This window comes from Tachypleus tridentatus, chromosome 4 (genome assembly GCF_004210375.1).
Source record: "Tachypleus tridentatus isolate NWPU-2018 chromosome 4, ASM421037v1, whole genome shotgun sequence".
Taxonomy (NCBI): Eukaryota; Metazoa; Arthropoda; class Merostomata; order Xiphosura; family Limulidae; genus Tachypleus; species Tachypleus tridentatus.
In genome coordinates this window covers 47,585,138-47,609,436 of record NC_134828.1, presented here as the reverse complement: position 1 = coordinate 47,609,436, position 24,299 = coordinate 47,585,138, and the positions used below count along the sequence as shown (strand labels likewise).

Here is a 24,299-nt window from a genome sequence, read left to right as displayed (position 1 = left end):
TGCTTACACTCTCTATAATATTCATCTGAAATACAAACAGAAGTTGGGGTGCAAATCTGCAGTATATGCATCATTTGCATTTGATAAAAATGTTTAATTGCAATCATGGAACTGAAGTAATATAGTAGATTTTCAAATATATGAAAAAATTTTTCAAATTAATTCCAGACCCAAATAAGCATTTATCATCCTCAACTTACTTCAGACACTTGAAGTCTTTCACTGCACGTATTGACTGCATTCATAAATTTCTTTTGTCAAGATGAAGTGTTAACGTATTGTTTCTGTTTTCTTTAGAATAATATTTAAAAGTTTTATATCTCCCGCTGAAATGCAAATGAAGACGTGTTCTCATTATTTTGCTTTCGGATAACTAGCACGATAAAATCTAAAGATGTATTTCTGTCTACCGTCAATAAAAAAAAAAGAAAACCTTATCGACTCTTATACTGATGTAAGTAGATTAAATGTTATTGTAAATATTCTTCCCCGTGCCAATCTTTAGTTGAGATTCTCCAGAAATTTTTAGAGTGAGTATAAGAAGCCTAGGTTTTCCTGCAGTAATTCTACTAAACACTGAATAATGTTTCTAGTACCTTCCCAAATCACTGATCTTTACACTTCCATTTAGAATATGGGCATAGAAAATGAAATTGTGGTGTACAGAATGTGGCTGTAACTGCCTTCTCGTGATTCTTCAATACATGGAATACATTTTGAAGCTAGGTTTCGTGAAAGTTGGATTCTAGGGATAGATTTAAAAGATTGCTTAACAATTTGTTCCAACAAAGACGTAACGGTCAGCATATAGACTGATGTGGCTTTGCTATAAAAAAATCACACATATATACTGTCAGCACAACTGTTGTGATGAATTGATATTTTTTCATATCGCAATCTCAAGATATGACAGTGTTTTGTGTAAAGAAGGATGACGAGTAAAATACGGATTAAGAATTTTTGTTGTGGGAGACAACCTAAATGAATGTGTAGGATAGCCGAACACGGTCACAGAGTGGTATGAAAAGCTGTGATCGTGTCAGCAGCGTTGCGACGGAAAGGATATGAACCACAATCATAAAGAAATGATGCGAGACATCAGTGTCAATAAGATAAAAAAAGGATTAATCCCTTTCAATACGTGTTTCTAATTTAACACCTAAAAGCAGTGGTTTCTTTTATACTTTATTACAAGTGTGTTTCTTAACAGAATACAGTATGTTGAATGTGGAAATTAAGTGAATATCGAGATATTAACATATGAAAAGGTTTTCAACTTGTAAAAAAACTCTTTTTTCAAATGTGTAGAAAATATATACAAGGTAGTGTGGCCGAGCGGTCTAAGGCGCTGGTTTAAGGCACCAGTCCGAAAGGGCGTGGGTTCGAATCCCACCGCTGCCATTCTTTCTTTATTATGCCACATATCAGATGAACAAGAAATGTGGGTAAAATATTTCGAAGGAGAATCTTTTGGTGGGACAAGGAGAACAAGGCAAAAGCGTTTGTTACCAATTTAACATGAAAAACTGCCACATTTTTTATAATTTAGGTGAATCTCAGATAAACGCAGAATTTGCGACGCATAGAATGCACAACACAGTGTAAGCAACACAGTTTCAAAAATATTCGTTATTTACAACACCATACGTTTTGTTCGATTATTATTAATTAACGTGTGATTATTTATACACTGAGTATTGAGAAATGATGTTTCATTGAAAATGGAAAAACGCTAAATGAGAAGCCGCTAGCACCGTCGCAGTATTTAAAGATATGGAGAATTCGGGAATTTCGTAATGTTAAGCCATATTGCACAAGAAAGTCCGTTCCGTTTCAACAAACTGACGTTACACTTAACGGTTCCAAATGAATGTTTAATTTTTCAGGTTTATTCAAGTACAAGTTTAGTTTCGACAGCATCGTCTTTCAGTAATAATGTCCGTAGTCCTTTCTTTCAGTAGACCAGTTATATTATTCAGGTCATGCGGGCTTCGTTAGGGTAAAGGCTAAAATTAAATTATCATCTGTGAGTGTTTTATACTAATAACTGTTGATTTCTTTGTTTTAATAAAGGCAGGGTCAGATGACGCTTGTTGAACTTACTTTCTCAAATTAGCATTTCTAAAGTAGGAACGCCTAAAATCGGTGTCATGATATAAAATAACCCCAACTCGTATGTTACATTGGAAATAATGGAATTGAATCTCTCAAGAAAGAGATCATAAAAAGTTTTATGGCATTTTCAACTTTACTTTAAAATCTTTTATCATAGGAAAATAGATTTTCTTTGACGATTTGCAGGTTCAACTTGCTGTCTGAACAATCAGAGAAATAGGAAAAACTTAAATTTTCTTCTAAAATTGAACCTCGCTATTAATAATTTCAAGAAATAGGAGCGTTTATTTTTATATAATGCCAGATGTTACGTATGTTAACTAAACAAACATTTCTATTCATCCTTACACAAACAACATAAATATTCCTGTTAGTATTTAGTTTGTGAAGTATAAAATGCGGTTAACTCCATTGATCTTGAAACTATATCACAATAATTCAGCAAAAAAAACAATTTGTGAAATTAGCGTGAGCATAACTCAGTTTATTAAGAAATGGGTTACGATAGCAAATTTGCTATCACGTAAAACGGTGTATCGTTAAAAATTTAAATATGCTGAACAAACATCGTAATTCGCGATATGCGACAGTTGATCTCGAGCGCTATGGAAGTCTCTAACTAATTTATGACAAGTTACGCCTTAGACATTGTTGTTTTAGATACATATTATCAGAGGATTTCTCGTTAAAAAGTTTCTGGAACTACGAATTGAAATATGAGATAAACAAATTACCGACTTTCCTGGAAACCAAATCACGTGCTTACACTCTATAATATTCATCTGAAATACAAACAGAAGTTGGGGTGCAAATCTGCAGTATATGCATCATTTGCATTTGATAAAAATGTTTAATTGCAATCATGGAACTGAAGTAATATAGTAGATTTTCAAATATATGAAAAAATTTTCAAATTAATTCCAGACCCAAATAAGCATTTATCATCCTCAACTTACTTCGAGACACTTGAAGTCTTTCACTGCACGTATTGACTGCATTCATAAATTTCTTTTGTCAAGATGAAGTGTTAACGTATTGTTTCTGTTTTCTTTAGAATAATATTTAAAAGTTTTATATCTCCTGCTGAAATGCAAATGAAGACGTGTTCTCATTATTTTGCTTTCGGATAACTAGCACGATAAAATCTAAAGATGTATTTCTGTCTACCGTCAATAAAAAAAAAAGAAAACCTTATCGACTCTTATACTGATGTAAGTAGATTAAATGTTATTGTAAATATTCTTCCCCGTGCCAATCTTTAGTTGAGATTCTCCAGAAATTTTTTAGAGTAAGTATAAGAGCTAGGTTTTCCTGCAGTAATTCTACTAAACACTGAATAATGTTTCTAGTACCTTCCCAAATCACTGATCTTTACACTTCCATTTAGAACATGGGCATAGAAAATGAAATTGTGGTGTACAGAATGTGGCTGTAACTGCCTTCTCGTGATTCTTCAATACATGGAATACATTTTTTGAAGCTAGGTTTCGTGAAAGTTGGATTCTAGGGATAGATTTAAAAGATTGCTTAAAAATTTGTTCCAACAAAGACGTACGGTCAGCATATAGACTGATGTGGCTTTGCTATAAAAAATCACACATATATACTGTCAGCACAACTGTTGTGATGAATTGATATTTTTTTCATATCGCAATCTCCAAGATATGACAGTGTTTTGTGTAAAGAAGGATGACGAGTAAAATACGGATTAAAAGATTTTGTTGTGGGAGACAACCTAAATGAATGTGTAGGATAGCCGAACACGGTCACAGAGTGGTATGAAAAGCTGTGATCGTGTCAGCAGCGTTGGACGGAAAGGATATGAACCACAATCATAAAGAAATGATGCGAGACATCAGTGTCAATAAGATAAAAAAGGATTAATCCCTTTCAATACGTGTTTCTAATTTAACACCTAAAAGCAGTGGTTTCTTTTATACTTTATTACAAGTGTGTTTCTTAACAGAATACAGTATGTTGAATGTGGAAATTAAGTGAATATCGAGATATAAACATATGAAAAGGTTTTCAACTTGTAAAAAAAACTCTTTTTTCAAATGTGTAGAAAATATATACAAGGTAATGTGGCCGAGCGGTCTAAGGCGCTGGTTTAAGGCACCAGTCCGAAAGGGCGTGGGTTCGAATCCCACCGCTGCCATTCTTTCTTTATTATGCCACATATCAGATGAACAAGAAATGTGGGTAAAATATTTCGAAGGAGAATCTTTTTGGTGGGACAAGGAGAACAAGGCAAAAGCGTTTGTTACCAATTTAACATGAAAAAACTGCCACATGTTTTATAATTTAGGTGAATCTCAGATAAACGCAGAATTTGCGACGCATAGAATTCACAACAAGACTGTGTGCCAACACAGTTTCAGAAAATATTCGTTATTTACAACACCATACGTTTTGTTCGATTATTATTAATTAACGTGTGATTATTTATACACTGAGTATTGAGAAATGATGTTTCATTGAAAATGGAAAAACGCTAAATGAGAAGCCGCTAGCACCGTCGCAGTATTTAAAGATATGGAGAATTCCGGAATTTCGTAATGTTAAGCCATATTGCACAAGAAAGTCCGTTCCGTTTCAACAAACTGACGTTACACTTAACGGTTCCAAATGAATGTTTAATTTTTCAGGTTTATTCAAGTACAAGTTTAGTTTCGACAGCATCGTCTTTCAGTAATAATGTCCGTAGTCCTTTTCAGTAGACCAGTTATATTATTCAGGTCATGCGGGCTTCGTTAGGGTAAAGGCTAAAATTAAATTATCATCTGTGAGTGTTTTATACTAATAACTGTTGATTTCTTTGTTTTAATAAAGGCAGTAGGTCAGATGACGCTTGTTGAACTTACTTTCTCAAATTAGCATTTCTAAAGAAGGAACGCCTAAAATTCGAGGTCATGATATAAAATAACCCCTACTCGTATGTTACATTGGAAAAAAGAATTGAATCTCTCAAGAAAGAGAGCATAAAAAGTTTTATGGCATTTTTTACTTTACTTTAAAATCTTTTATCATAGGAAAATAGACTTTTCTTTGACGATTTGCAGGTTCAACTTGCGGTCTGAACAATCAGAGAAATAGGAAAACTTAAATTTTCTTCTAAAATTGAACCTCGCCATTAATAATTTCAACACATAAAACCAGCGGTTTCTTTTATACGTTATTACAAGTGTGTTTCATCGCAGAATATACTATGGTGAATATGGAAATTAAATGGATATTGATATACATAGATATATATACAAAGGTTTTTACTTGTAAATGAACTCTTTTGAAAAAAGTGTAGAAACCAAAATACACGGTAACGTGGCCGCGCGATCTAAGGCGCTGGTGTTAGGCACCAGTCCAAAAGGGCGTGGGTTCGAATCCCACCGCTGCTATTCTTCATTTATGGAAGAAATATTTTGGAAAGCACTGGTTCTCGTTATCGAGTGCAGACGTGGTTTTTCGAGCTACTGTTTGACTTAGTGTGTGTTTCTTAGCTAAGCCTAGTGCGCGTGTTGTTATTTTTTTGCTAGTTTTGTGCTTTTGCCATTTGTTTGAACATGTCTCCATCCACCCAGAAGGTTATAGAAGTTATGCATCGCACGGTGTTTGTGGAAACGTCAAATTCAAGCCATGGGGACGTGATCCATGCTGTTGTTACTACGTTTGGTGCTGCATCGGTTACTGCTGTTGTTCCAAGACCGGAAGGTTATGAGGTAACTTTTGTTCTCCCTGCTGATGTGGACCAGGGTATCGATGCTGGTCTTGTTGTCAATGGGGTACATTGTTCTGCTAATGGTGTAACTAAACGAACTATTACTGTGTCATTTATGGATGTCCCGGAATATATTGATGATGATATTATACTGAATAAACTTAAGGATTTTGCTTGTGAGGTCAAAAGCGCTATTGTATGGAAGGAACATATTTAGGTATTCGAGATGTTTATGTATCATTTAGCGATCAATGTATCTCTTTGGGTTCTTCAGTGCCGGATGTTGCCACGTTTTGTGAGGTTGTTGCCTTTGTATATTCAGGAAATGTTTCATGCATGGAAGGTTCTTCTTGGGGATAAAGGGCTTGTCCCAGCTCCTCTTTCCCCACATGTTTTTGATGAACCTCTGTTTTTCAATCGATGTTCGGAACCGAACATTTTATTTTCCTGAAATTATTAACGCAGGCTTGGTTTAGGTCCGACATTTGTTGTAAAATGAGGTGCTCCCAGGTTTTCTTCCAGTGAAGGCGGTCATTGAAATGTGTACGAACGCTGACACGTTGGCCAATGTCCGCACAATTTTTTCACATTTTAATATGCTTAAGGAGGCGTTGCCTGTGGACTGGTTGGCGTTTTTGTCCACCCAGCCGGCTCCTCTACCACCGACCACACGTGTAGTTGACCTGTATTTTCTGGGCCACTCTGCTAACCGGGTTCATTTTAGGGGTTATCCCTGAAGCAGTTGGTGGGTTATTTAAAGAGTTTACTTCTTACTCATGTCCCTGCTCCATTCTATTGAGGGGATATTGTTCCTTCTGGAGATTAGAAACTCATTCGGAAAATCACTTATTCTTCTTTTGTGGGTTTTCATGTATGTGTTTTGGATTATTTACTGTGGTTGTAGGCGATAACCACTAATGTCAAGCTGGTTCATATGGACAGACATCCCACAGGGTTGTGCACTTTCTGTTCACAGGCGAGGGAAACCATTGACCATCTGTATTTCCTATGTCCCTTTGTACGCCTTTGTGGTCCTATGTATATGCAATATTGGCGTTTTATTTTGGTTGTCCTATATCTAACTGGGTTTGGAGGAGATGCCAATTAGTGGGATCTCATCCTTCGTTACCTAGGAGATGCTGGAACATCTTCTGTTTGCTTACAAGTTTGGCACGACAAGTTATATGTTCTGCTCGTTCAGTTCATTTGGCCAGTCATCGCGAAATTCATTTAATTTCCATGTTTAAAGTACGTGTACATAAACATATCTATCTCCATTATCATAGATTTTTGTTACATAACTCATTAAATGCTTCTTTATTCTGCGTATTCTTATGCTGGTATCTTGGTAACCCAAGTTGCAGAAGGTTATTTCTTATATGATTTTTTAAGATAAGTTTTATTTTTTTATTTGCATTATCTTTATACTTTTGTCGCCAATGCCAGATCCATTGGTTTCTTGTTTTGTTAATGTTCACCGTACTATTTGGTGGATAACCTGCTGTTCACAATTACCTTTTTTATTTTTTACCTAATTTTATTAAATTTTTGGTAATTTTCAGCATGATGATCTCTTGAGTTATTATTACATGCTAATTCATTAACATGTGTTTTATTTGTTGTATTTCTGTGTATACGCCCTCGTTGAGGTGAGATGAATAAAAAGAAGAAAAAAAAAAGCTGGTCTTAGGCACCAATCCGAAAGGGCTAGGTTCGAATCCCACCGCTGCCATTTTTTCTTTATTATGCTAGTAATCAGATGAACAAGAAGTGTGGTTTATAATATTACGATGGAGAATATATTTGGTGGGCCAGGAAAACAAGGCTACAAGCGATTGTCGCCAATTAAACACGAGACAACTACCACATATCTAAAGGTTTATGTAAATGTGAGCTAAACGCAGAAAACTGGAACATGTAGAATTCACAACCAGACTGTGTGCCAACACAGTTTGACAAAATATTCGTTATTTACAACACCCTACGTTTTGTTCCATTATTATAATTTAACGTGTCATTATTTATACACTGAGTATAGAAGAATAATGTTTCATTGGAAATTGGAAAACGCGGATTGAGAAGCCGCTAATACCGTCGCAGTATTTAAAGACATGGAGAATTCCGGGAATATTGTGATGTTACACTTATTGGTTCCAAATAAAGTTGAGATTCTAAAGAAAACCTTGAGAGTAAGAATAAGAGCGAGATTTTCTTGCAGTAATTCTGCTAAACACTGGATAATGTTTCTAGTACCTTCCTAACTCACTGATCTTTACACTTTCATTAAAAATCTGGGCACAGAAAATAAACTTGTGGTGTACAGAATGTGGCTGTAACTGCCTTCTTGTGATTCTTCTACACATGGAACAAATTTTTTGAAGGTAGGTTTCGTGAAAGTTCGATTATACAGATAGATTTATAAGATTGCATGCCAATTTATTCCAACAAAGACGTACGGTCAGCAGACAGTCTGATGTGGCTTTTCTATAAGAAAACGCACATATTTACTGTCAGTACCACTGTTGTGATGAATTGATCTTTTTTTTTCATATCGCAATCTCCAAGATATCACACTGTTTTGTGTAAAGAAGGATGACGAGTAAAATACGGATTGAAACACTTTGTTATGCGTCCAGATGAGATTTACCTAAAGCATTAGATATGTGGTAATTGTTTTATGTTTATTTGGCGACAAAGTTTACAGTCTTTTTCCACTGGGCTCACCAAAAATATCTTATTTCGAAATTTATCACCCACATTTCTTGTTCATCTAACAAGTGGCATAATGAAGAAAGAATGGCAGCGGTAGGATTCGAGCCCACGTTCTTTCGGATTGGTGCTTTAAATCAGCTACTTAGACCGCTCGACTATGCTGTCGTGTATTTTTAATTTCTACACATTTGAAAAAAGAGTTCCTTTATATATATATATATGTCTCGATAATCACTTAATTTCCACATTCAACATGCTGCATTCTGTTACGAAACTCACTTGTAATAACGTATAAAAGAAAGCACTGCTTTTATGTGTTAAATTAGAAAGTTGTATTGAAAGGATTAATCCTTTTCTTAACTTATTGATATTGATGTCTCGCATCATTTCTTTATGATTATGGTTCTTATCCTTTCCGTCGCAACGCTGCTGACACGATCACAGTTTTTCGTACCACTGTGTGACCATGTTCGGCTACCCTGCATAATCATTTAGGTTGTCTCCCCATAAGAAAATGTTTCAGGCCGTATTTTACATGTCACCTTCGTCACACAAAATAGGGAGAAGAAAGACTGCCAGTGGTCTCAAGCATTAGCAATTAGCTCCACTTTATACACCTATTTACTAAGTTTTATTGATTATCACAACATTAGTATAAAAATGTGTAACATTCGTATCATTCCTACTAGACACTGTTCCGTCTCTAATATGAGAACATGATTTTTTTTATGACAGTAACGGAACTGTTATGTAATAATGTGTTATGGCTTTTATCTTACTACAATGAACTTTACTAATTTTCTTAAATCTTATAAGTGTGTTACATTTTAAAATATAAAATTAAAATTCCATTATTATGTTATATGGCAGAAATAATAATAACTTAATCAGAATAATCTCGGTATTTGATCATTATTTATTTGTTTGTTTCGTTGAATTTTGCGCAAAGCTACACAAAGGCTATCTGCCCTAGCCGTCTCTAATTTAACAGCGTAAGACTAGAAGGAAATAAGCTAGTCATCACCACCCACCGCCAACTCTTGGACAACTCTTTTACAAACGAATAGTGGGATTAGTTGTGACATTATAATGCCCCCCCATCGCTGAAAGTTCGAGCATATTTGGTATGAAGGAAATTCGAACTCTTGACCCTCAGATTACGAATCGAGTCATAAGATCTCAGAACTTACAAATATATCACTCTATTGAAAACATCTACTATTATATTAACAGTACTAAATGTTCCAATGATAGAGTGACGTAACATCACAGCATTTAGACCGTTTTCTGACTGATCAACAGAATACAATTCTCACAGTTAAAGTAACTGCTGTTTGTGCTTATATGCGAGAGAAATATATTAATTCCTGTCTTCATTATGTTCAAATATTGCACGACAAATAGAACAGGTTAATTCTCGAGTTGAGGTTATTGACTGGCATATGACTAGTGAACACATGTCATTAAGTCATGTATTGTAACTGAAATACAATAGACTTGTATGAAAGTTAATATAATCTTGGCAGTCTTATTTTATAATTCATACATATTTCAGTTTGTCTTATTCCAAAATATCAAAGGATATCGAGTTGGCGTCGCAATTTGCCCTTAAGATAATTTAAAAACCCAACCAAAATCATTTCTTCATTATTATGTCACTGAACCTAAAAGTCAATTAAAATAAATTTATTTATTCTTCCACTTTACATAATGATACAAAAGTGTAAATGTGTGTTCATAAATTTTCAAAATTTTAGAGTATATTAGAAATTTATTTTCTGTTTTCGATTTAGAACTCACATGTTTGTTTTTTAAAACTACTGTTGTTTACAAATTTAATTTGCCAAGATCTATACATAATCTAACTTCTTCAGAATGTAATTGTTTAGACACAAAATGAAATATCAGTACCATCCATTTTACAATTTGGGTTGTATTCTTCGAAGTTATACTTATTTGTAACTTATTATGGATATAAAGTTTATTTTCTAATGATAAAAGTATACGTTATGTATTTATAAAATGTGGGAAAATCGTCTTTATTTGCAGGCTACATCTTTCATTGTAAGGCTTAACAAAGTTGAAATATTTTGTCAAGAATTTTTACAGGTTTTGCTCTTCAAAGCTTTAAAAGCAGAATGTATGCACATTATGCATGATAAATCTTGGATAAATTCACTTTTTCTAACTTAAGTCGTCACCCGCTGGTACAGCGGTAAGTCTACGGATTTATAATACTAAAATCAGGGGTTAGAGTCCACTCGCTGGATTCAGCAGATAGCCTGAGGTGAATTTGTTATAAAGAAACAGTCTAACTTAAGTTTTGGTAATAAGTGTTTTCAGTATGTGTGATGCTTGTCAAGTTTAGATTTTACTTACATATATTGATGATAGCATATTAGGCGAAGGTGAAACACGTCAATCTTAAACGATATAGTAGAAATAATATAAGGGTTAAAAGGTCTAGTGTCCAGCAAAAAGGCAAAATATTTTCTAAATGAAGAAACTGTCCACGATCATAATAGCTCAAACGACTTTTGGAAATGTTCCTTATGTTTCGTTCATGGTATTATATTTGATAATAATATGATAGAATAAAAATATAATTAGGTGTTATTACACAAGGGTATTGGTCATTATTTTATAAACTAAGATGTTTTGTAAATAGTATATTTTATATACCTTGAAGGTTTTAAGTAATTTTTCCAAAATATGTAATACTTGTTAACTCTGTAATTTCACTTGCATATATCAATGATAGTATATTGGGCTATGATTAAACAGTTTTATATAATATATGCAAGTGGAAACTTGTATTAGTTATTCAGACTGTTAGGACTTGATATTCATGAGGTGTAATTTATCATGAAACTAACCTAGGTGTGTAAATGTGAGTATTTTATAAAACTAAAATGTTTTCCTAAACAGTATATTAATGTGTCTTGAAGTTTTGTTAACAAATATTTCAGTATGTGTGATACTTGTTAAGTCTGAAAATTTCCTTACATATATTAATATCTCCATAGAATATATTGGGCTGTAATGAAGCGTGAGTTTTATATAAGTAAATTCTAGAACACTGATTTGTAACTGACAATTCATATAAACATTAAATGAAAAAAATTAATGTTACTCATACGTTGTTTCAAAATCTAATGAAAGGAATATATTTCAAGTGTAAACTGTTCTTTCTTATCCTACAAACTGAAACCTCACATGCATTGAAGATGCAGCGTGAACAAATAATACTACTAGTGTCACAGAATAATTATATACTAGCGGGAGGCCAGCAATGAGGGAAAACACAAATAGCTATTTATAAATAAATACAGTGCTCGGTTTCTAATTTTACCTACTGCATAGAATTCGGAGTGAAATCATAATTATGGTTAAAAGGCTAAAATCGAATGTTCGATTCCCTACAGTGGACAAAGTGTAGGGAGGTTATTACATATCTTAGCACTAAGAACAAACAATTATCAACAGATGAGAAACACTTTATTAATACAGTGTTAAAATTAACGCTTTAAATTTTAGAGGCATTACAGACACCTTCTAACTATGTTAACTCTAAAAAAAAGACTTAAAACAAAATTGATACCATGTACAAACATTCCGTACAAATGGCGACTAACAAACCAGAAAATAGTGCAATATAAGATAAGTTCCTCTAGAGGAAGAACCTAAATTATGAAATAGACTTAACGCTAATGCAGTAGTTGATTTTGCTTCATAACTGTAATGGTAAACAGCTCTTAACGCTTTCGCGACGGGCTCGGTATATTTTATCTGAGTTAAATATTTATACCATACCTTTTGATGCAGTCTGTGCACCTTCACAATATTTGGCAAATTTTCAGTAAAGCTTACAAGTTTGTTTATTTTTTGTACCCAAAAATCAGACTATTTAATGAAGTACGTTTACTAAATATTTGTTGGTGAAAATATCGGGGATATTTTGCTACTAGTGCCAGAGCGAAATGATTTTAATATTATGAATGAAATACAATTCTTCAAGAATTTCAAATATTATTTGTGTAATCTATAAAACCTCCAAAATGCATTTCAAATGTTTCTTTTCATACAACTTTATATTTTGTCTGTTATTTTCTCTATCATTTTCATATGGGGTTTGTCAATTTGACTTACCTCATAACCATCACAAAAAATTAGTAAATAAATGTATGTAAATTATCCTTTTTTCGTTCCAGAATGACTCCAGATATTAACACGAAAATGTAAAAGTTTAATCTAAGTAGCTTTGACGTTACAACATTATACAGTTATATATATATTCATCATTTTATGATATTGACCTTCCATTCGTGCCTGGCTAACATGGCACAACCTGCATTGACGTAACACACTGCACTAATATTACCCTATTCAATAATATAAAACTGACCTTTAGTCTCTATAAAGTGACCTATCTTCGCTGTGCTTTATAAGACTAATATTTGGTAAAATACAGTAACATTTCAATTATTACACATTATATATGTATGTAGATGATTTCTATTTACAAAACAGAAACTCAGCAACATGCTCTGGACGACGAGTTATCTTAGTCCAAACTCTAATGTATTATAAGAGTCAATTATACTCGTCACTCATTCTTCCTACCTGACGTGACACCGAAAGAATTAATAGCATTATTTTTCACTTTAATGAGACTTGGGTTTCCATATTGCTCGTATTTTCCTTCAGATACCTCATGTATTTTAGTTAAGCCTTTAATAAACTTTTGACCAAAATAATAGTGTATAAAGACGAAATGGACCTTGTGTTTGTATCGGTTAGGGTGCGGCCCGGCATGGCCAAGCGCGTTAAGGCGTGCGTACGACTCGTAATCTGTGGGTCGCGGGTTCGCATACCGCGTCGCGCCAAACATGCTCGACCTCCCAGCCGTGGGGCGTTATAATGTTACGGTCAATCCCACTATTCGTTGGTAAAAGAGTAGCCCAAGAATTGGCGGTGGGCGGTGATGACTAGCTGCCTTCCCTCTAGTCTTACACTGCTAAATTAGAGACGGCTAGCACAGATAGCCCTCGAGTATCTTTGTGCGAAATTCCAAAAAACAAAAACAAAACAAACGGTTGGGGTGCTCGAACGGTGAAAGTGCGATTAATCACGTTTTTAAAGTTGGACAAATCTTGGTATCTTATCTTTTCTTGAGAACTAGTAACTAAACAATAGTTCTCTTTAAACACAATAATTCAAAATATCAATACACGTCCAAAGTCTACTTATAATTCAGAGTACTGACAACATTGAGTAAACGACTGTTATAAAATTCAAATAAATATTTCTCACTTATAATACATTTTACAAGTTGCTCAGCATTACCTGATTAGATACATCCCGGTTATTACGAAAAGATTACTTGAATCTTGCTATGCCTTCGCGTAGTTCTATTTTCATCCAGAAGAGAGTAATGCAAGAGACAGATTTAGAGTAAAAACCCGATTCAAAATTTTCGCGAAACAATTATGAAACCTCATAAATACTTCACAAATCATATACCATGTTCACTAAATATTCACATTTCATCTTCAGCTAGTGTTCGATTTATTCTAAATGCCATCGAGGATTTGGGCTGCGTCGATCAGCTTTAGTTATGTAAACTGGTTTGGGAACCTGGGCTGAGCTTGCCTTGAGTCTCATGAAGGATACACAGCCTGTGTAAGGACACCAGTTTAGTTGTAGATTAGTCATTCTAGCTGTTGGCACAGTCAACATCAGGCTAGTGTAGATTGGTCACTCTAGCTGTCCAAATTTTCAACATCAAACTAATGAAGATTGATCATTCTAGCTGTCAACATAATCATCACCAGGCTAGTGCAGATTTTCACAATATATATCAACATACTGAACACCAGACTAGTTTAAATTGGTCATTCTAATTATGAACATAATCATCACCAAGCTAGTGTAGATTGCTACTTAAACTGTTAGCATAGTCAATTCCAAGTTAATGTAGATTGGTCACTCAAGCTGACTACATAATCACCACCAGGCTAGTGTACAAATTTGACTCTCTATTTGTCGAAATAGTAAACACTAGAATAATACAAACTAGTTATTGTAGTTGTCGACATAGTGAACAACGAGCTAGTGTAAATCAACACCAGGCTCATTTAGATTGGTGAATGTAGCTGTCAACAAAATTAACACCAGACTTGTGTATAAATTGGACACTCTAACTGGCGACCAGACTAATGCAAATTAGTTACTTTATCTGTCAAAATAATAAATACCAGGCGAGTGAAGATTGGTTTGGTTTCTTTTCAATTTCGCGCAAAGCTACTTGAGGGTTATCTGCGCTAGCCATCCAGAGTTTAGAAGTGTAAGACTAGAGGGAAGGCAGCTATTCATCACCACTCGCCGCTAACTCTTGGACTACTATTTTGTCAACGAATAGTGGGGCTGACTGTTTCATTATAACATTATTAGCATGTTTAGTGTGACGTGAATTGAATCCGTGACCCTCGAATTACGAGTCGAGCGCTTTAACCTCCTGGCCATGTCAGGCCGCGTGCAGATTGGTTATTGTCGACATTATGAACACTAGGCTAGTGTAAACTTGTTACTGTAACTGTCGACAAAATTAACACCACGTTATTCTTGATGATGAGAACCCACTTGAAATAAAAATGTATCTCAGAACGGTTGGTGTGAGTATTAACACTTTTATTGATAAGAAGAGAAATAAGTTTCTACCTTCCTAGGTCATCTTCAGGTTAAGAAAGAGAGATTAAATGTGACCGTTGACGGACACATGTCTGAGGACAATATTATAAAGGAGTACGGAATTCTAGGGGCGTTGCAGGTGGATGTTAGGTTATTAATTGGTATGGGTATAAAGGCTTCTTTGATTTTGCGTTTGTTTATATAAATTTGGTGCTTACTGGAATGTAAGGTTTACAAATGTGGAATTTGTAGAATCGCTTTCACAAACTAAAACGAAAAGTACATTATTTTAATTAAAGTGTTTATAGGTTAGCTTTAAACTTTTAATAATCATTTATTCATTAATCCGTGAATTTCAAATATTTTTGCTCTTCTATCCAGGTAATAAACGTATTGGAAACTGAAGTATTAGTTTATACAAAGGAAGGTTAATTGTATTGTTGAAGTGTTATAGCGTCAGAGGTGTTCGCTGGTTATATTATGTTTCGATCAAACAGTTACCTTATAGGTCCCAATTATCTCGATTTATACCTGCTTTATAAGTTAAGTATTTTATTCGTGCGTATTATGTATCCAATAAAGTAAAATATTTTTATTCTTAATTTATCGTGAGTCATTTGTTTGCTTAGTCACTCGAAGACAGAGGCAAGTCAAAAGGGATATTACTGTGTATAGATTTTACACAGCATAGAAATCAGCATAAGGAAATATATTAGTATAGCGCCGTCTCGTAGTGAAAACCAAAATTACGCAAATATATTTTCACTTTATCCACTCAATACATTTTAACAATTATAATTAAATAACATTGAAATTCTTCAGTTGTTAGCATAAAGCAGTTATTGTTCGTGGTTTCTCTTAAAGAAATCTTGAAAAAAATTTTGTCATTGTTGGGAAAATAAAAAAATATCGATTTGACGAAGTAATTAGTTAATGAAAAAGATGTTTTAGTTTAATTTATATATTGTGGCAGGTATTGTCATTAATAATCGAAAAACAATTTGTCGTAGCTCTAAAAGGCTGCACAACATGTTGACTTGATATTTCAAGACAAATAAACTGTGTCTTTGTCATCAACTATTTTCATGAAAAAAACCCTGCTACTCACATAGAAAATAACTTGCTTGGCTAAATAAAAACTTAATTCTATGTAAAACTAAATCAATGTCTTCCAATAAACAGAGGAGAATTACAATGTGTACATCATTAGGAGATGATATTTAACAATGAACATAACTTGAAATAAGAATCAGTTATTCCAACGATCTTGAGGCTATAAATTGGTAAATTGATTAACCAGCAATAATCAAGGGTTGAGTACATTATACTAAAACGGCTTTGGACCCTCCCCACATCATAGTCCATGTTGCTATTCCCACTCATGGACTTCTTAATGTAGCACTGTATCGAAATTTCAACTTCAGATGACTCTGGGGTGAAGCTGTCTTATCCAAAATATTCCTCTACTTCCTGCAAATATCGCCAGTTGGTTAAGGTGCTGGAGTAGTAATCTTGGGGTCGCGGGTTCGAATCGTGGTCGCACCAATATGTTTGCCCTTTCAACCATGAGGGCGTTATAATGTTACTATAAATCCCACTATTCGTCCAAGAGTTGGAGTTGGGTAGTGCTGACTAGCTGTCTTCCCTTTAGTCTTACACTGCAAAATTATGGACGGTGAGCACAGGTAGAGTTTGTATAACTTTGCGTGAAATTCAAAAGCAAACAAAGAAACAAAACTTCAAGTAAGTTTTCAACAATTCCTCTGTACAATGGGTTTCCAGTATCCCGTTCAACAGCACGATTGTACAGCGGGTTCATATCCCCGTTACAATAAACAGAATTGCCTTTTTAACCGTGGAGGCATTATAATGTGATGGTCAGTCTTTGGTAAAGGATTAGCAAAAGAGTTCGCGGTGGGTGGCGATGACTAGCTGCCTTCCCTCTAACCTTATATTGCTAAATACACTGCTAATTTAGCTTCAAGAAATAACTTCAAGATGATTGGCGTTAACCACATTTCAAACTTCACAAAATAAATACTATCAGGAGAATTTACGTTCTTAGTGTAAGGTGTGAATAGAAATAGTTGTTTATTTAAATACGTCACATTCATTTGGAACCGTTAAGTATAACGGCACTTTGTTGAAACGGAACGGATTTTCTTGTGCAATATTGCTTAACATCACGATATTCACAGAATTCTCTATATCATTAAATTCTGAGATGGAATTAGAGGCTTCTCAATCAGCGTTTTCCCATTCTCAATGAAACATCATTTCTCAATACTCAGTGTATAAATAATGACACGTTAATTAATAATAATTAAAAAAAACGTAGGGTGTTGTAAGTAACGAATATTTTGTCAAACTGTGTTGGCACACAGTCTTGTTGTGAATTCTATGTGTCGCAACTATCTGCGTTTAGCTCACATATACATAAACCATTAAATATGTTGTAGTTGTTTCATGTTTAAATGGTAAAAATCGCTTTTGGCTTGTTCGGCTTGGTCCACCAAAAATATCCTCCTCCAAAATATTATTAACCACTCTTCTTGTTCATATGGTGGGATTCAAACAAAAGCCGTTTTAGATGGTGCCAAAAACATCGCCTTAGACCGTTCGGCCACACTACCGTGTATATACATTTTCTACACATTTGAGTAATGAGTTGCTTTGCAAGTTGAAAACCTTTTTATATATATATATCTCAATATTCACTTAATTTCCACATTCAACATACTGTATTCTGTTAGGAAACACACTTGTAATATAGAATAAAAGAAACCACTGGTTTTAGGTGTTAAATTAGAAACACGTATTGAAAGGGATTAATCTTTTCTTAAATTATTGACACTGATGTCTCGCATCATTTCTTTATGATTGTGGTTCATATCCTTTCTGTCGCAACGCTTTTGACACGATCACAGCTTTTCATACCACTCTGTGACCGTGTTCGGCTATCCTACACATTCATTCAGGTTGTCTCCCACAACAAAATATTTCAATCCGTATTTTACTCGTCATCATTCTTTACACAAAACAGTGTCATATCTTGAGATTGCGACATGAAAAAAGATCAATTGATCACAACGGAATTGCGATCAACAGTCAACACACGGAGTAAAGGAAGTCATTTTCAAATGTGTAGAAACTATATATATATACACCAAAATGGTAGTGTGGTCGACCGACTAAGGCGCTTGTTTAAGGCACCAGTCTGAAAAGGCGTGGGTTCGAACCCTATCGCTGCCATTCTTTCTTTATTATGCCACTTGTCAGATGAACAAGAAATGTGGGTAAAATATTTCGAAGGAGAATAATTTTGATGTGACAAGGAGAACAAGGCAAAAGCGTTTGTTACCAATTTAACATGAAACAACTGCCACATGTTTTATAATTTAGGTGAATCTCAGATAAATGCAGAATTTGCGACGCATAGAATTCACAACAAGACTGTGTGCCAACACAGTTTCACAAAATATTCGTCATTTACAACACCATATGTTTTGTTCGATTATTATTAATTAACGTGTGATTATTTATACGCTGAGTATTGAGAAATGATGTTTCATTGAAAATGGAAAAACGCTAACAGAGAAGCCGCTAGCACCGTCGCAGTATTTAAAGATATGGAGAATTCCGGGAATTTCGTAATGTTAAGCAATATTGCACAAGAAAGTCCGTTCCGTTTCAACAAACTGACGTTACACTTAACGGTTCCAAATGAATGTTTAATTTTTCAGGTTTATTCATGTACAAGTTTAGTTTCAACAGCATCGTCTTTCAGTAATAATGTCCGTAGTCCTTTCAGTAGACCAGTTATATTATTCAGGTCATGCGGGCTTCGTTAGGGTAAAGGCTAAAATTAAATTATCATCTGTGAGTTTTTTATACTAATAACTGTTGATTTCGTTGTTTTATTAAAAGCAGTAGATCAGATGACGCTCGTTGAATTTACTTTCTCAAATTAGCATTTCTAAAGTAGGAACGCCTAAAATTCGGTGTCATGATATAAAATAACCCTTACTCGTATGTTACATTGGAAAAAAAATTGAACCTTTGAAGAAGGTGAGCATAAAAAGTTTTATGGCATTTTCTACTTTACTTTAAAATCTTTTATCATACGAAAATAGAACCTTCTTTGACGATTTGCAGATTCGACTTGCGGTTTCATCAATCAGAGAAATAGGAAAAATTTAAATTTTCTTCTAAAATTAAACCTCGCCGTTAATAATTTCAAGAAATAGGAACGTTTATCTTTATATAATGCCAGATGTGACGTATGTTAAATAAACAAACATTTCTATTCACTCCTTACACAAACAACATAAATATTCCTGTTAGTATTTAGTTTGTGAAGTATAAAATGCGGTTAACTCCATTGATCTTGAACTATATCACAATGAATCAGGAAATAAACAATTTGTGAAATAAGCGTGAGCATAACTCAGTTTATTAAAAAATGGGTTTCGATAGCAAATTTGCTATCACGTCAAACGGTGTATCGTTAAAAATTAAAATATGCTGAACGAACATTGCAATTCGCGATATGCGACAGTTGATCTCGAGCGCAATAGAAGTCTGTAACGAATTTTTGACAAGTTACGCGTTAGACGTTGTTTTAGATACATATTATCAGAGGATTTCTCGTTAAAAATTTTCTGGAACTGGGAATTGAAATATGAGATAAACAAATTACCGACTTTCCTGGGAAACCAAATCACGTCCTTACACTCTCTATAATATTCATCTGAAATACAAACAGAAGTTGGGGTGCAAATCTGCGGTATATGCATCATTTGCATTTGAAAAAATATTTAATTGCAATCATGGAAATGAAGTAATATAGTAGATTTTCAAATATATGAAAAATTTTCAAATTAATTCCAGACCCAAATAAGAATTTATCATCCTCAACTTCCTTAGAGACACTTGTAGTCTTTCACTGCACGTCTTGATTGCATTCGTAGATTTCTTTTGTCAAGATGAAATGTAACGTATTGTTTCTGTTCTCTTTAGAATAACATTTAAATGTTTTATATCTCCCGCTGAAATGCAAATGAAAACGTGTTCTCATTATTTTGCTTTCGGATAACTAGCACGATAAAATCTAAAGATATATTTCTGTCTACCGTCAATAAAAAAAAGAATACCTTATCGACTCTTATACTGATGTAAGTAGATTAAATGTTATTGTAAATATTCTTCCTCGTGCCAATCTTTTAGAGTAAGTATAAGAGCGAGGTTTTCCTGCAGTAATTCTGCTAAACACTGAATAATGTTTCTAGTACCTCCCTAACTCACTGATCTTTACACTTCCATTTAGAATATGTGCATAGAAAATGAAATTGTGGTGTACAGAATGTGGCTGTAACTGCCTTCTCGTGATTCTTCTACACATGGAATACATTTTTTGAAGCTAGGTTTCGTGAAAGTTGGATTCTAGGGATAGATTTAAAAGATTGCTTGACAATTTGTTCTAACAAAGACGTACGGTCAGCATATTGTCTGATGTGGCTTTACTATAAGAAAACGCACATATTTACTTTCAGCAATCTCCAAGATATGACAGTGTTTTGTGTAAAGGATTGTGGTGTGAAAAGCTGTGATCGTGTCAGCAGCGTTGCGATGGAAAGGATAAGAACCACAATCATAAAGAAATGATGCGAGACATCAGTGTCAATAAGATAAAAAAGGATTAATCCCTTTCAATACGTGTTTCTAATTTAACACCTAAAAGCAGTGGTTTCTTTTATACTTTATTACAAGTGTGTTTCTTAACAGAATACAGTATGTTGAATGTGGAAATTAAGTGAATATCGAGATATTAACATATGAAAAGGTTTTCAACTTGTAAAAAAACTCTTTTTTCAAATGTGTAGAAAAATATATACAAGGTAGTGTGGCCGAGCGGTCTAAGGCGCTGGTTTAAGGCACCAGTCCGAAAGGGCGTGGGTTCGAATCCCACCGCTGCCATTCTTTCTTTATTATGCCACATATCAGATGAACAAGAAATGTGGGTAAAATATTTCGAAGGAGAATCTTTTGGTGGGACAAGGAGAACAAGGCAAAAGCGTTTGTTACCAATTTAATATGAAAAAACTGCCACATGTTTTATAATTTAGGTGAATCTCAGATAAACGCAGAATTTGCGACGCATAGAATTCACAACAAGACTGTGTGCTAACACAGTTTCATAAAATATTCGTTATATACAACACCATACGTTTTGTTCGATTATTATTAATTAACTTGTGATTATTTATACACTGAGTATTGAGAAATGATGTTTCATTGAAAATGGAAAAACGCTAAATGAGAAGCCGCTAGCACCGTCGCAGTATTTAAAGATATGGAGAATTACGGGAATTTCGTAATGTTAAGCCATATTGCACAAGAAAGTCCGTTCCGTTTCAACAAACTGACGTTACACTTAACGGTTCCAAATGAATGTTTAATTTTTCAGGTTTATTCAAGTACAAGTTTAGTTTCGACAGCATCGTCTTTCAGTAATAATGTCCGTAGTCCTTTTCAGTAGACCAGTTATATTATTCAGGTCATGCGGGCTTCGTTAGGGTAAAGGCTAAAATTAAATTATCATCTGTGAGTGTTTTATACTAATAACTGTTGATTTCTTTGTTTTAATAAAGGCAGTAGGTCAGATGACGCTTGTTGAACTTACTTTCTCAAATTAGCATTTCTAAAGTAGGAACGCCTAAAAATCGGTGTCATGATATAAAATAACCCCAACTCGTATGTTACATTGGAAATAATGGAATTGAATCTCTCAAGAAAGAGATCATAAAAAGTTTTATGGCATTTTCAACTTTACTTTAAAATATTTTTCATAGGAAAATAGATTTTTCTTTGACGATTTGCAGGTTCAACTTGCTGTCTGTACAATCAGAGAAATAGGAAAACTTAAATTTTCTTCTAAAATTGAACCTCGCCATTAATAATTTCAAGAAATAGGAGCGTTTATTTTTATATAATGCCAGATGTTACGTGTGTTAACTAAACAAACATTTCTATTCATCCTTACACAAACAACATAAATATTCCTGTTAGTATTTAGTTTGTGAAGTATAAAATGCGGTTAACTCCATTGATCTTGAAACTATATCACAATAATTCAGCAAAAAAACAATTTGTGAAATTAGCGTGAGCATAACTCAGTTTATTAAGAAATGGGTTACGATAGCAAATTTGCTATCACGTAAAACGGTGTATCGTTAAAAATTTAAATATGCTGAACAAACATCGTAATTCGCGATATGCGACAGTTGATCTCGAGCGCTATGGAAGTCTCTAACTAATTTATGACAAGTTACGCCTTAGACATTGTTGTTTTAGATACATATTATCAGAGGATTTCTCGTTAAAAAGTTTCTGGAACTACGAATTGAAATATGAGATAAACAAATTACCGACTTTCCTGGGAAACCAAATCACGTGCTTACACTCTCTATAATATTCATCTGAAATACAAACAGAAGTTGGGGTGCAAATCTGCAGTATATGCATCATTTGCATTTGATAAAAATGTTTAATTGCAATCATGGAACTGAAGTAATATAGTAGATTTTCAAATATATGAAAAAATTTTCAAATTAATTCCAGACCCAAATAAGCATTTATCATCCTCAACTTACTTCGAGACACTTGAAGTCTTTCACTGCACGTATTGACTGCATTCATAAATTTCTTTTGTCAAGATGAAGTGTTAACGTATTGTTTCTGTTTTCTTTAGAATAATATTTAAAAGTTTTATATCTCCCGCTGAAATGCAAATGAAGACGTGTTCTCATTATTTTGCTTTCGGATAACTAGCACGATAAAATCTAAAGATGTATTTCTGTCTACCGTCAATAAAAAAAAGAAAACCTTATCGACTCTTATACTGATGTAAGTAGATTAAATGTTATTGTAAATATTCTTCCCCGTGCCAATCTTTAGTTGAGATTCTCCAGAAATTTTTTTAGAGTAAGTATAAGAGCTAGGTTTTCCTGCAGTAATTCTACTAAACACTGAATAATGTTTCTAGTACCTTCCCAAATCACTGATCTTTACACTTCCATTTAGAATATGGGCATAGAAAATGAAATTGTGGTGTACAGAATGTGGCTGTAACTGCCTTCTCGTGATTCTTCAATACATGGAATACATTTTTTGAAGCTAGGTTTCGTGAAAGTTGGATTCTAGGGATAGATTTAAAAGATTGCTTAACAATTTGTTCCAACAAAGAAGTACGGTCAGCATATAGACTGATGTGGCTTTGCTATAAAAAAAATCACACATATATACTGTCAGCACAACTGTTGTGATGAATTGATATTTTTTTCATATCGCAATCTCCAAGATATGACAGTGTTTTGTGTAAAGAAGGATGACGAGTAAAATACGGATTAAAAGATTTTGTTGTGGGAGACAACCTAAATGAATGTGTAGGATAGCCGAACACGGTCACAGAGTGGTATGAAAAGCTGTGATCGTGTCAGCAGCGTTGCGACGGAAAGGATATGAACCACAATCATAAAGAAATGATGCGAGACATCAGTGTCAATAAGATAAAAAAGGATTAATCCCTTTCAATACGTGTTTCTAATTTAACACCTAAAAGCAGTGGTTTCTTTTATACTTTATTACAAGTGTGTTTCTTAACAGAATACAGTATGTTGAATGTGGAAATTAAGTGAATATCGAGATATTAACATATGAAAAGGTTTTCAACTTGTAAAAAAACTCTTTTTTCAAATGTGTAGAAAAATATATACAAGGTAGTGTGGCCGAGCGGTCTAAGGCGCTGGTTTAAGGCACCAGTCCGAAAGGGCGTGGGTTCGAATCCCACCGCTGCCATTCTTTCTTTATTATGCCACATATCAGATGAACAAGAAATGTGGGTAAAATATTTCGAAGGAGAATCTTTTTTGGTGGGACAAGGAGAACAAGGCAAAAGCGTTTGTTACCAATTTAATATGAAAAAACTGCCACATGTTTTATAATTTAGGTGAATCTCAGATAAACGCAGAATTTGCGACGCATAGAATTCACAACAAGACTGTGTGCT

The 24,299-nt window shown here is 34.1% G+C and overlaps 3 non-coding genes across 3 annotated transcripts; all 3 read left to right on the top strand.

Moving 5' to 3' along the window:
• Positions 1-1,321: 1,321 nt before the first annotated feature.
• On the top strand, positions 1,322-1,401 carry TRNAL-AAG (transfer RNA leucine (anticodon AAG)). Its single transcript has one exon. It is a non-coding gene; the product is annotated as a tRNA-Leu (tRNA).
• Positions 1,402-21,128: 19,727 nt separating this feature from the next.
• Positions 21,129-21,208, top strand: TRNAL-AAG (transfer RNA leucine (anticodon AAG)). The gene has a single exon. It is a non-coding gene; the product is annotated as a tRNA-Leu (tRNA).
• A 2,800-nt stretch (positions 21,209-24,008) lies between these two features.
• Positions 24,009-24,088, top strand: TRNAL-AAG (transfer RNA leucine (anticodon AAG)). The gene has a single exon. It is a non-coding gene; the product is annotated as a tRNA-Leu (tRNA).
• Positions 24,089-24,299: the final 211 nt, after the last annotated feature.